Source organism: Narcine bancroftii, chromosome 10 (assembly GCF_036971445.1).
Source record: "Narcine bancroftii isolate sNarBan1 chromosome 10, sNarBan1.hap1, whole genome shotgun sequence".
NCBI lineage: Eukaryota > Metazoa > Chordata > Chondrichthyes > Torpediniformes > Narcinidae > Narcine > Narcine bancroftii.
The window spans coordinates 202,466-216,554 of NC_091478.1; the positions used below are offsets into that span (position 1 = coordinate 202,466).

Consider the following 14,089-nt stretch of genomic DNA (forward strand, 5'->3'; position numbering starts at 1 on the left):
CCTGGTGGATGCCGTACCTTCCAGGCTGATCGCCTCGACGCCTCCCGCTCGGAGCAACCACAGATGGCCACGATCAGCACACCCAGAGACTCGTTCCAGTGAATGCCGGAAGAGTTCACAACACTCATCAAGCCATAGTTCTCCGCTGCCTCACCGCACCGCGGGGTGTTCCACCACATCCCCACGCAGGGCCCACTGGTTCACGCCAAGGCTCGCCGGCTCCTGCCTGACAAGCTCAAGGAGGCGAAGGAGAAGTTTTGGCACCTGTTGGAACTCGGGATCATTCGGCGGTCTGAAAACCCATGGGCCTCGCCGCTCCACCTGGTCCTGAAAGCCTCTGGTGGCTGGCGTCCCTGCGGAGACTATCGACGACTCAATGAGGTAACAGTTCCTGACCGTTATCCCATCCCTCACATCCAAGACTTTGCGGCCAACCTGCATGGTGCGAGTGTTTTCTCCATGGTTGACCTGGTGCGTGGATATCACCAGATCCCGGTGCACCCTGAGGACATACCAAAGACAGCAATCATCTCCCCCTTTGGCTTGTTCGAATTCCTGTGCATGCCATTCGGGCTCAAGAATCCCGCTCAGACCTTCAAGCGCCTCATGGACTCTGTGGGCAGGGACTTGGATTTTGGCTTTATTTATTAGGACGACATTCTCGTCGCCAGCAAGGACCAGGCGCAACACAAGGCCCACCTTTGTGCCCTTTTCTCCCGGCTGGCCGATTTCAGCCTTGCCATCAACCTGGCCAAGTGCTAGTTTGGGAAAGAGTCCATGCAGTTCCTGGGCCATACCATCACGGCCGAAGGAGCCACGCCCACCGCTGCAAAGGTCTCCGCTCTCAGGGAGTTACCATGTCCGGACAGCCTCAAGGAGCTGCAGGAGTTTGCGGGTATGGACTACTTTTACAACCGCTTCATCCCGGGATTTGATGGATGCAGCCGGTGCTGTATTAAAAATAAATATGTCTGATGATGTTAAAAATCCACTGGCTTATGTATCTCAGACATTGAATAAACACTCAAAAGAATTATTCTGCTGCTGGAAAATCATTTTTGTCCCTTGTATTAGCTCTGCAACATGTAGAAGAATGTGTTTGTGCTGCTATGGGATGAAGTACTGATCATAATTTTTGAGTAAGATTAAAAATAAGAATAGATGATGATTCAACTGGAGTTTAATTTTGCAAGAATAGGACTGAAGTATAAGACTCTATAATGATATTAAGGGCCAGTGTCATTGAGGATTGCTTATTTAGATGTTGGATTTAGAAGTTTCTGCTATATTTGTTTTTATTCTATTGATTATGGCTGTGAAATCTATTAAGAACAAATCAGAGTTTGCAGTTTAAAATTTTGACCTTTCAGAAGTCTAAAAATTTCTCCATGGGAAGAAGGTGTAATGGAATTGTGTTAATCTTTCAAATAAATCCTCAAAGGCTTAACTTTATCACACCACCAGACAGACAAAAAAAAGTATTAATTTGAATCCCACAATGAAAACATAAATCTGAATGACTAAATCCTTATCTTTTTTTCCTGGACTTAAATACAACTGATGTCAAAAAAATTATAATTCACCCAATTATATCGCACATTCATCAATTTAATCCACCATCTTCACACATAGTAAGTAGTCCGTTCTTCTTGGGTTAATTCTAAAGAAGAATCTCCCATTTAATCTAAAATTGGTTTAGCCATTTTCTGTTGTCACAAACATTTCTGAAATAGATCCCTTTTTTTGCCCCATTTACAATTTTCAATTTTAGTTAACTTGGGTATCTTCAATTCCCGCCCAAATCCACCTGTGACAGCACTTGCATGGAATGACACCCGTTTACCATGTCCCTCTGTTCAACCTCACTCCTCAGTGCCCGACCGTTCACCGTGTCTATCTTTTCTTGGTTTGCCCTTCAAAATGTGACACCTCACACTTGTCTGCATTAAATTCCATCTGCCCTTTCTCCAGCTGGTCCAGATCCTTCTGCAAGCTTTCCTGGCTGTCCACAACTCCACCGTTCTTGGTGTCACCTGCAAACTTGCTAATCTAATTTACCACATTATTGTTCCAGCACCTATCCCTGAGGCACAGCTCTCGTCACAGGCCTCCACAGAGGACATATGGATGGATGTTAAAATTCTCTGCTTTAAATAGGTATCTTCTAATTCTAAGACAATGTGTTTTTATCCAAGGGAAACATTATTCACATCTACTGTCCAATCCTTTCAGCATTGGAAAGGTTTCTGAGATCTCCTCTCCTTCTTCTATACTCCAATGAAGAGTGGAGATATATCATCCTGTTAAATCTCTGCTCTCTCTCCAACATCAGCACATCCTTTTTCAGATAAACTTCGCAGTTCTCCAAATGAGGTCTCTCCCATGCCCCATCAACACCTCCTTACCCTTGAAACAAAGGCCAACATAGAATTTGCTTTCATTTCCTGCCGATCCAACCTGGTGGTTACCCACTCACTATGTTTTCCTGAACGAGAACCCCCCCAAGTCCCTTGACACTTGAAATAATTACATGTAATTTATGTAACAAATTTGAAATTTTTGGAAAGATTTGGGAATCCTATTTATAAACTGTAGGAATTAAGTTATAATCGCCCAACCTGAACCTTCTGACTCCTAAAATCAAGAAAATTTGTTAGATTTTATTTTATAGCTTTTTAGTAATGTTTTTATAAATACTTTCCAGATGTTATCTTTCTTTTCTATTGGATTGTTGGGCAGGGGGAATTTTAAAAAAATACTATGTATTAATTTTTCATTCTCTTTGAATGAGAAATTTATGTACGCATTTAATGCATGTGAAATTAAAATTTTCAAAGAGAAGCTTAACATAACGTAATACATTTTCCTTATTTTCAAGAGTTGTGGAGAGTGAGGAGGGTTTTCATGGACTACAAAAGGATTTGGACTGTTTGGAAAGATGGCAGATGGAGTTTAATGTAGGTAAGTGTGAGGTGCTTTATTTTGGGAAGAATAACCAAGACGTATGCAGTGAAGGGGAGGGCATTGAGGAACAGAGGGACCTTGGAGGAATGGTTCAATAGACAATAGGAGCAGGAGTAGGCCCTTCGGCCTGTCGAGCCTTCAGTGACCGCCATTTTACAGATCATGGCTGATCACTACTATCAGTACCCCTTTCCAGCCTTATCCCCATAACCCTTTACTCCTTTGCCCACTAGAGTCTTATCTAACGCTCTTTTGAACATAATCAGCGAATCTGCCTCTTCCACTCTCTGTGGCAGAGCATTCCACAGATTCACACTTCTCTGGGTAAAAAAATGTTTTCTCATCTCCGTCCTAAAGGGCCTACCCTGTATTCTTAAACTATGCCCTCTAGTCCTCGTCTCCCCCATCACTGGGAACAAGTAATCCGACTTCACCCTGTCCATCCCCCTGATAATTCTGTATACCTCAATCATGTCCCCCCTCATCCTTCTAAACTCCATCGGATATAAGTTCAGTTTTTCTAGCCTTTCAGCATATGTCAACCCCGCCATCGCTGGAACTAACCATGTAAATCTGCGCTGCACATCCTCTATAGCTAGTATGTCCTTCCTCAAAATTGGAGACCAGTACTGGACGCAATACTCCAGGTGGGGTCTCACCAGGGCCCTTTACAACTGCAGAAGGGTGTCTCTGTTCCTATGCTCCAATCCCCTCTTTATGAAAGCCAACATGCCATTTGCCTTCTTCACAGCTTTCTGAACCTGCATGTTAGCCTTCAGTGACCGGTGAACAAGTACACCCAGATCCATTTGCTCCTCCCCACTCCCTAGCTTGTCTCCATTTAAAGAATACTCAGCTTTCCTATTATTGCCCCCAAAATGGATAACCTCACATTTGCTCACATTGAACGTCATCTTCCATTCAGCAGCCCACACCCCCAACCTGTCCAAGTCCCTCTGCATTTTCCTGATATCCTCCTCACACCCCACACCGCCACGCAGTTTAGTGTCATCTGCAAATTTGCTCATGTTATTAATCCCCTCATCCAAATCATTTACAGAAATTACAAACAACTGAGGACCCAATACCGATCCCTGCGGCACTCTACTCGTCACATCCTGCCATCCTGAAAAGGACCGGCTTACTCCAACCCTTTGTTTCCTATTTCTTAACCAATTTCCTATCCATGTCAGCACCTTACCTCCAATTCCATGCTCCCTGATCTTGCCCACTAGTCTTCCACTTCTCTATCTTATACTTACTCCCTTTGGATTTGATATTGCACTTGATTTCATTAGTTAGCCACGACTGCCATTTGCATCTCCTAGAGCCTTTCCGCCACTTTGGAATAAATTTGTCCTGAATCCTGTGGAAAATGTCCAAAAGCACCTGCCATTTTTCCCGAGTTGTCCTCCCAGCTAGTGTATCTTTCCATTTTATTTTGGCTAGCTCCTCCCTCATAGCTGCATAATCCCCTCTATTTAACTGCAGTACAGATGCTTCCGACTTCCTTTCTTTTTCCCTTTCTAATTGCAGCTCAAAAATAACCATTCCATGGTCACTATTCCCTAATGGCTCCCCTACATCGAGGTCACTTATTAACTCTGCGTCGCTGCACAGCACCAAGTCCAGAATCGACTTCCCCCTGGTAGGTTCCTCCACTAGCTGCTCCAAGAAAGTATCTCGTATTGGGTAGGACACGTAACACCAGCATCGTATAATTCAAAAGCAAGAGGAGTAGCTATATTAATTAGTAAAAATGTGCCATTTAAAATAGAAGAGGAAATAATAGATCCAGCAGGGAGATATGTAATGATAAAATGTCAGATATATTCGGAGTTTTGGAATCTACTCAATGTATATTCACCTAACGAAGAAGATCAAAAGTTTATGCAAGATATCTTTTTGAAGGTAGCAGATACGCAAGGGAACATATTAATAGGAGGGGATTTCAACCTGAATTTGGATTCAAATATGGATAAAACTGGGGAAAAAAATTAACATAAAGAACAAAGTAACCAAATTTATAATTAAATCAATGGATGAAAGTATCTCGTAGACATTCAATAAACTCACTCTCTTGTGTTCCTGCCCCCGTCTGATTATCCCAGTCCACTTTCATGTTGAAGTCCCCCATAACTACCGTATTGCTACCACTTTGACATGCCACTCTTAATTCCTGATTTATACTTCTATATCTGAGCTACTTTTCGGAGGCCTGTAAATGACCCCCATTATGGTCCTCATGCCTTTACAATTTCTTAATTCTATCAAAACAGACTCTACCCACCTGTTTCAATGTCTTTCCTTTCAAATGCCTGAATTTTATTTCTTACCAACAGAGCTACCCCACCTCCTCTTCCCAACTTTCTGTCTTTTCTATAGGACGTGTACCCGGGAACATTGATTTCCCAATCCTGCCCTTCCCGCAGCCATGTCTCTGTAACTCCGACATCTCCTGTCCAAGCTGCAGATTGCAAAAGCTGTAAAGTGCTGCCACCGCCTGTTCACACCGAGTACTGCATGCATGAAGCGAGAGGGGGAGAGAGAGAGAGAGAGATCTAGGTATAATACCACCACCTGGTGTCCGGACTCGCGAACTACAGGATACATGATTTTTATTTTTCATGGGAGTGTTGGAGAATGAGAGGAGACTTGATTAAGGTTAACAAAATAGAGCAAGATGGATAATATGGAGCTCCAATGAACAGGGAGGTCTCACCTGTGAAGGAGCAAGTGTGAGATCTCCCAGTTCATTCTTGCTCGGGCAGTGGTGGCCAATTGCAAGACAGCTCCAATTAGGGGAAGAGAATATGCTGTTTCAGGTCATGGATTTGAAACGGTTTCCCCAGTTGTGCCATTCAGACTCAAGAGAGCAGATGCTTGCAGACAGGAAGGAAACCTAGTTTTATTGTGGAGAATTGCTTGTTTTTCGGGGTGAAGGTTGTTTGTGGTCTGAGATTCCTAAATACTTCACAATGGAAGGAGCAATTTTCCTTGTGCCTGATTGCTACATAGCGGGTAAAATGTCTCAAATCTATTGCTCAGCCAGGACTTTGGGTCATTGATTTGGAGAGAGAGTGATGGCTTGGCAATATTTATAGCATGGTGAGTCCAAAGCTCTCAAAGTGACAGTGTGGAAGGAGTTTGTCTGTTCTTTGTGTTTTCTGCCACCCTTGAGAACTTAAAAAGTGTCCGTGAATTGTGGTATTGGTGAGACACAAGCTTGTTTTGCCCTCTTTTTGTTCTGTATGTCTATAAAGTTTCAGTTTAGGGATAAAATGTCCAGACACTGTTCTGTTCAAAAGTCTAGTAACTAAATCAGATTCTCCCGAGTTCTTGTCATGGATATGTATCATGAAGCCTGTTTAGCAGCAGTCGTGCTGCATTAGAGGTGCACATACAATTTTCAAAAATAATGAGTTTGAAACCAGAAAAAGATCAGGTCGTGGCCAAAGGTTCATCCGTGCAGTTGAATTGAATTGATGCCCCCAGGACCAGAATGTGCACTTCCACCCCATGGTCTTGAGCTTCCCAATTCGCCAATGAACTTACGGCCCCCTTGAGCTGTGGAGTGTGGGAGGAAATCCACACAGACACCAAGAGGATGTAGAAACTTCTTGCAGTCAGTGCTCACTTGATCCATGACTCGTGCTGGAGAGGTGGGACTACTGTCCTGCCTTCATCTTGTGTCGGCTAATTTTTGTCTGATGGTGGATGGTGGTCTGACATGATATTCCCTTGGCCTTGAGGGAAAGAAGAGTAGAAATTGCCAGGGCTCTGACAGAAATATTTAAAACCTGTTTATCCACGGGTGAGGTGCCAGAGGAATGGATATAATCTAATGTTCCTTTGTTTAAAAACGGCTTCAAAAGCCAACCAGGTGAGCCTGACAGTGATAGGTTAATTATTGGAGGGTAATCAGAGAGTACCTCGAAAAGAATCTGTTCAAATAGCTGGCCTTGATCAACCATCGCATAGAATACAGGAGTCGGGCAGTGAGGTTGAGATTAGACAAGATATTGGTGAAGCTCTTTTGTGAGTACTGTGTTCAGTTCTGGTCACCAAATGAGAGGAAAGCTATCAATAAAGTAGAGAGGGTGCAGAGAAGATTTACGTCAATGTTACCTGGATATCAGCAACTAGATTACAAAGAAAGATTGAGCAAATGACGTCTTTATTCTTTGGATTGTAGATGGTTGAGAGGGGATTTGATCGAAGTCTTTAAAATTACTTGGAGGATAGAACGAGTTGATGTGGAGAGACTTTTTTCATTGCGGGGAGCAGGGATTGAAACAGGAGGTAAAAGTTTGGAAGTAACATGAGGGGGAACTTCTTTACTCAGAGTGGTGGCTGAGTGGAGTGAGCTTCCGGGAAAAGTAGTGGCGGCAGGGTCCATTTTGTCATTTCAGGGAAAATTGGAGGGGAGGGTAATGCTGAGAGGTGGTACGAGAGGAGAGTATTTCGTTCAGTGCAGACAAGAAGGGCCAAATGACCTGTTTCTGTGCTGTAATTGTTATAGGGTTAAAATGTGTGGCAGTAACTTGGAAGTCCGATGCGTATTTGGGAATGGGTCGAGAGCCACACTGAAATAGGCCGTTGTATCCCACTTGAAAAAATTACATTGAATTCACGGAACAAATTTGAATTTCTCTTTTGAAGATTTGGGACGTGTATTTACCAATTGTAGGAATTAAGTTGTAATCACCCAACACGAACTTTCTGACTCCTAAAACCAAGAAAAGCAAGAATTTATTTGAGAGTTTTGCTCAATTTTTATGAATGCTATCTAGATGTTTCCTCTCTTTATTGTTTTCTATTGGGCAGCTGTGGGAGGGGTTACTTTTTAAATCACTATGCATTAATTTCATCTTATTTTCAAATAAGAAATTTAAGTTTTTTAATGCATATGTTAAATTAAATGTAAAAATGTTACAAATAAGATAAATGAAGAATTGTTTCAGGAACTGGCGATTTTCCACGAGTGCCGTGAACCCCAGGCAGCAGGAATGTGTGAACGAAACACAAAACTGGCCAGAAGAACTGAGGAAATACGGCTAAAAGTGCCCAAAAAGGTGCTGATGCCACCTTGATTTTAATGCAGGTGACACCGAGGAATGCGTTGGGGCAGAGATGGTCCATGGACAGCCAATACAGACGCCTTGGGGAACAAAGCGCGCACCACCAGTCGGGATGGATAATGGTGGGTAATGAATAAGCAAATATTAGAGACACTGATAGAGAGCGACACACATACCCAGACAGACAGACACACACACACACACACACACACACACACACACACACACACACACAGACACACACAGGGACAGAGAGAGACTCTGACAGCGAGAGAGAGACACACACAGATGGAGAGAGAGATACACAGAGACAGAGAGACACACATAGAGACAGAGAGAGACACACACACACACGACACAGAGAGACAACACACACACACGACACAGAGAGACACACACACAGACAGAGAGAGAGAGACACACACACATACAGACACAGAGAGAGTCACACATTGAGACACAGAGGGAGAGACAGAAAGAGAGACACACACAGACAGTGACACACACAGAGACACAGAGAGAGAAAGACACACAAACAGACAGAGAGAGACACACACACACAGATACAGATACAGAGACACAGACAGAGAGAGACACACACACATACCCAGACAGACAGACACACTCACACACAGACACAGAGAGACAGATATACAGACACAGACACACAGAGAGACACATACAGACAGAGAGAGAGACACTGACAGCGAGAGAGAGACAGAGAGTGAGACACACACAGAGAGACACAGAGTGCCACAAAGAGAGACACAGATAGAGAGAGAGACACAGACAGAGAGAGAGACACAGACAGAGAGAGAGACACAGACAGACAGAGACACAGACAGAGAGACACAGACAGAGAGAGAGGGAGACACAGAGAGATAGAGACACACACAGACTGACAGAGAGAGACCCCTTGGTTGTGCACTTAACTCCCTCATCTCTCCTGGCAGGATCTCATCACCTTTCCTACCCGTGGACCATGACATCTGTCTGCTCATCCTCCTTCCTGAGAATGGTGTGAACTCTACCCTAGAAACCCCACAGCAAAGAAAAGGGACCCTTCGGCCCTTCTCGTCCATGGTGAAATATCATTCTGCCAGTTTCATCGACCTGCACCCAGTCCCTAACCCTCCTGACTTCCCACATCCATGGATCTCTGCAATTGATTCTTAAAACGTAAGAGTTTGAATGTTAAATGGCAGACCATTGAGGAGTGTTGTCAAACAAAGGGATTGAGGAACTGTGGTACAGAACTGCCCGAAAGTGGAGTCCCTTGTAGAGATGGGGGGGTGGGGGGGAGTGAAGAAAGCCTCTGGTATTTTGGCCTTCAGAAATGAGAGGATTGAGTGCAGGAGGTGGGAGGCCACGAGGAAGTTGGACGAGGCATGGGTGAGGCCAACTTGGGAACATTGTGTGCCGTTTGGGTGGCCGGAGGAGAGGAAGGATAGGAATGAGACAGCGCGTCGAGGAGAGTGACAAGAAGGTGGTCTGGCTTTCGGGGTTTGAGTTCCAGGGGAAGGTTGGACAGGCTGGGACTTTATTCCCTGGTGCGTAGAAGATTGAGGAAGATTTGAAAATTGTGAGGGGGGACGGATCGTGTCCATGGGGACAGGCTGTTTCCAAGGAGAGTGGGAGAGATTCAAAGAGGAGGACATGGATTGAGATTGAAGGGGGATTTTCTTCCCTCAGAGGGGGGTGGGAACGTGGAATGAGCTTTGGGCCAAGGTGGTGGAGGTGGGATGGACTGGAATCTTGGGGGGGAATGTGGGGCAGGTCCTGGTGTGGAAATGTGCAGCCTGAAGGGGAGATGGACTGGAGGCCCGAGGCAGCTCTCGGACCCTTCCCCAGTGGGACGAGGTTCTCAGGAGAGAGGGGGCTCCAAAGGGCTGGACCTCGAGCCCTGGGGCTCCATCCAGGGGCTCGGGGTGGTGGAGAGGAGATCCCGAGGAGGGGTGGATCAAGCTCTCGCGAGAGCGACCCCTGGTGGCTGCCATGTTGTTGATCTTTCCGGCCTTTGGAGGAGTTGGTCGCGAGCGGGAGGGGGAGAGAGGTTCGTGTTGGTTCCTCACGGGCGGGAATCGGGGCATTTTGGGAGCGAGACCAGGGAGGACGGAGTTTCCACGGGTCGCCCTTTGGGTCTGGAGCGGCCGGAGCTCGGAGGGGAACGGGCAGGGGGATGGTTGTGAGGTGGGGCTGGGGTACCGTGAGGGAGTTTGGGTCGGGGTGGCGTTAGGGTGTGTGGTAGTCGGGGACCCGCGAGGCTGAAGGGGGGGGGGGGTCGGGGTCCGTGAGGCTGTGGGGGGGGAGGGGGATCCGCGAGGCTGAGGGGGATCAGGGACCCGCGAGGCTGAGGGGCGTCGCGTCCCGCGAGGTTGAGGGGGCTCGGGGCCCGCGAGGCAGAGGGGGCTCGGGGCCCGCGAGGCAGAGGGGGGAGAGGGACGGGGACCCAGAAGGGTGAGGGGGTCGGGGACCCAGAAGGATGAGGGGGTCGGGGACCCAGAAGGGTGAGGGGGGTCGAGGACCCAGAAGGGTGAGGGGGACCCGCCAGAGGGGTGTGGGATATCTGCAAGAGGAGTGAGGGACATGTAAGGCTGTGGGGGGCGGGGATCCTGCGAGGCTGAGGGGGACGGGTATCCAGAAGGTTGAGGGACACGCAAGGCTGAGGTACTCGTGGAACCAGAAGGGAGAGGGGAATGAGGACCCAGAAGGGTAATGGTGATCAGGACCCAGAAGGGTGAGGGTGATCAGGACCCAGAAGGGTGAGGGTGATCAGGACCCAGAAGGGTGAGGGTGATCAGGACCCAGAAGGGTGAGGGTGATCTGGACCCAGAAGGGTGAGGGTGATCAGGACCCAGAAGGGTGAGGGTGATCAGGACCCAGAAGGGTGAGGGTGATCAGGACCCAGAAGGGTGAGGGTGATCAGGACCCAGAAGGGTGAGGGTGATCAGGACCCAGAAAGGTGAGGGGGGACGGGGACCCAAAAAGCTGAGAGGGGACAGGGACCCAGAAGGCTGACGGGGACCCAGAAGGCTGAGGGGGAAGTGGGGACCCAGAAGGCTGAGGGGGGAAGTGGACGGGGACCCAGAAGGTTGAGGAGGTACGGGGACCCAGAGGGCGGAGGGGGGGACCGGGACGTGGACCCAGAAGGCTGAGGGCACCTGCGAGGCTGAAGGTGGGGGTGGGAACCCGCGTGGTTTAGGGGATCCGTGTGGTTGAGGGGATCGGAGAACTGCGAGTGTGAGGGGGACCCGTGAGGGTGAGGGAGTCCCGGCCCCATGGATGGGAATGAGCAGGAAGGGGTGCTGGTCAGTGGGACGAGAATATCAGTTCACCACAGACTGTAAGCTTTCAGTTCTGTAATGAGACGTCATTAACTATGACACCGACAGCCCAACCCTCTTTCTCCCAGTTCCACTGCAGACATTGGAAGACGGTTCTCTTTAAAATAATCCAAATACCCCTTGGCGCGGACCCGCCGAAGCCACAGATTAGAATCTGCATCTCAGATGGTGAAGTCTTCAGATTTTTCTTTAAAATATTGTTTACATTGTAAAACCATTTGGAAAGTGCGTTCACATATATTGTAATGTTCAAATCAAAAGGAAAAACTAGCACTAAGCAAGGTTCAAAAAAAAACACACAGGAATAAAGTGCCAGCATCCTGGAGATGGTATTCACAGTGACTAAGGACAAGATTTGTTCTTGTCTCTAGCTGTGCACACACGAGGATGAGAGCAGTGTTTGAGATGCTCTAGCCAGAAAGAATTCCAATCCATATCCCCTCGGTTTTATTCCTCGGGCTGACGGCAAGGTTCAGACTGAAATAGCAGAGGATGAGAATCCAGGCAAAAGGACAGAAGCCCAGACCAAGCAACAATTTGGGCAGAAGGATTTAGATCCACTGGTAGAGAGAGAGAGAGAGAGAGCGTGGAAGGATACTGTCAGAATGCCCATAGGATTTAACCTGCTTAAAAGCAGGTGGCACAAATCTGTGCAGAGGGGCACAATTTAAAGGCGATTGCAGATGTTTGATTGGGAAGCTGCAGGAATTCAGCCCATCAGAATGAAGTAAATGCAATATCCAGAGAGAGAAACCTTGGGCTTTTCTCTGGAGTGATGCAGGAAGCTCATAGAGTGAATGGATTTGAGGCAGAGCTTGGTGGAGGAGCAGGCAGTGCTGAGGAAACACAAGGCTGCTGAAGGACTTGTAGAAAGAGAACGTGCAGAAGGCTGCGGGTGCCTGGAGTGCATGGCCGGGCAGGATGGTGTAGTCTGGAATAATAGGGACCTTTAACATTTAGACAGGCACATTGATGCACGAAAAATAGTGGGTTTACGGGTGTGAGGGGTGAAAGGTTCAGTTTGTAGTAGGTTTGATCAGTTGTCTTGTGACACCAATACCCCTGAGCAAAAAGCTCTGCAAAAGTTAAGACACCGCCCAGGATATCTTAGGTAAAAACCCTCCACCATTGAGAACATTTGCAGGGAACGCTGCTGTCAGAGAGCAGCAGCAATCAAGGATCCACATCACCCGCTCTGTTCTCACTGCTCCCATCAGGAAAGAGGTATAGCCGGGTTCAGGAACAGCTGCTTCCCCTTCACCACCAGACTCAACACACATTCAGGGACCCATTTAAAGACTCTTCCTTTTGCACTTTGAATTTTTTCTCTCTCTATTGCAGTTTGTTTTCATATCCACATTTTCAGAGATTACAAGTAGATGAGTCCAGTTGGGGAAACTTGGTTTTGGTCTATATAATGGTTACATTCATCCCCTTTTATTGTTCATTTATATTAGTGTCTGGGCCCCTATGTGGTCCAAGTACAGTTGACAGACCTTTACCAAAGGGTCACGTTTATGTGATTTTTTTTTCCCGTAGGTAACAGCAGTTCATTTCCACAGCCCAGCGTGCTATCGGACATCCAGTTGATCGTGATACATCTTTTCGCGAAGGCCAGTGCTATTTTTATAAATGAGATTAGATATTTGGTCAAGTTGTCGCTTGTTTCCATGAAGATATTGCTCCAGGTATCACGTGGAGGCCACTCCTGTGATCGTGGTTAATTTTTCTGCGCTTTCTTGCCAAAATGGCCTCACTTTCACGCACGACCACGTAGAAAAGTTTAATGAAGCTCATCATCCCATTGGCCTTCATTTCGGTTGAAGCACTGCATGCAGATTTTACAAAGCAGTCTGAAACCCTTTTTCCACGGGAATCCCAGTTCATTGGCCATGCAGTGTCTGAGGTTAGGAAGCCCTTGGTGCCATTTCCACTGGGACACAAGATTGCTTTTCCACTGAACACAACTCATCCCCGGGGAGCGGAGTGTTCTGCCTTCGACTGGAAACAGGTGATTCTCTGCTGTCTCTGTTCCACTGGTTTTACCATCAGGCCGACATCGGCAAACGCCGAGGATATGAGTAGGGTTAGAGGTGGCGTGAAATGACATCATTTGACACTGGCATTTGGACAGTGTCCCTTTTCCACTGGACCCTGTCCCAGTAAATTCCCGGGATTGGGCATGAGGGGCTGTACTTTTGAAGTTGAAACACTTTGCAGAGCAAAGTCTTGGAATTTAATTTCTTCAACTATGTACGCTATTCTGGCGCTCCATCCTGTAGGATGTAGGTGGTTCCTTTCATTGCACCTGAATCAATCCCTGACTAATCACAGAGCACTTCTGGTGTAGGGATTGCTTCAAGTGGAATTTGAGTTTGGGAGCATTTTGAAAACCATAGGTCTAAGTTATAGGGAAAGGTTAAGCAAGATTTTTATTCTGCGGAGTATAAAAGGTTGAGGTTGGATTGGGTTGAGGTATTTAAAATTATTGGGGTATAGATTTGAGGTGGGTTGAGAGAAAGGGGCAGAAGTTTAGAGGAAATGTGAGGGGGGACTTTCACTCAGAGTGGTGGGTGTGTGGAATGGACTTGCAGATGAAGTGGAGGAGGCAGTCTCAATATTAGCACTTAAGGAGAAGTGGGATATGTATTTGGACAGGAAAGGAATGGAGGGTCAAGGGGCGAGTGTAGGTCAATGGGA

The 14,089-nt window shown here is 46.9% G+C and overlaps 1 long non-coding RNA gene across 1 annotated transcript; it reads left to right on the forward strand.

The window, feature by feature from the left end:
- The first annotated feature begins 8,126 nt into the window (after positions 1-8,126).
- LOC138743863 (uncharacterized) lies at positions 8,127-11,559 on the forward strand. Its single transcript, XR_011345077.1, has 3 exons — positions 8,127-8,167; positions 8,999-9,224; positions 11,458-11,559. It is a non-coding gene; the product is annotated as an uncharacterized lncRNA (long non-coding RNA).
- The last annotated feature ends 2,530 nt before the right edge of the window (positions 11,560-14,089 follow it).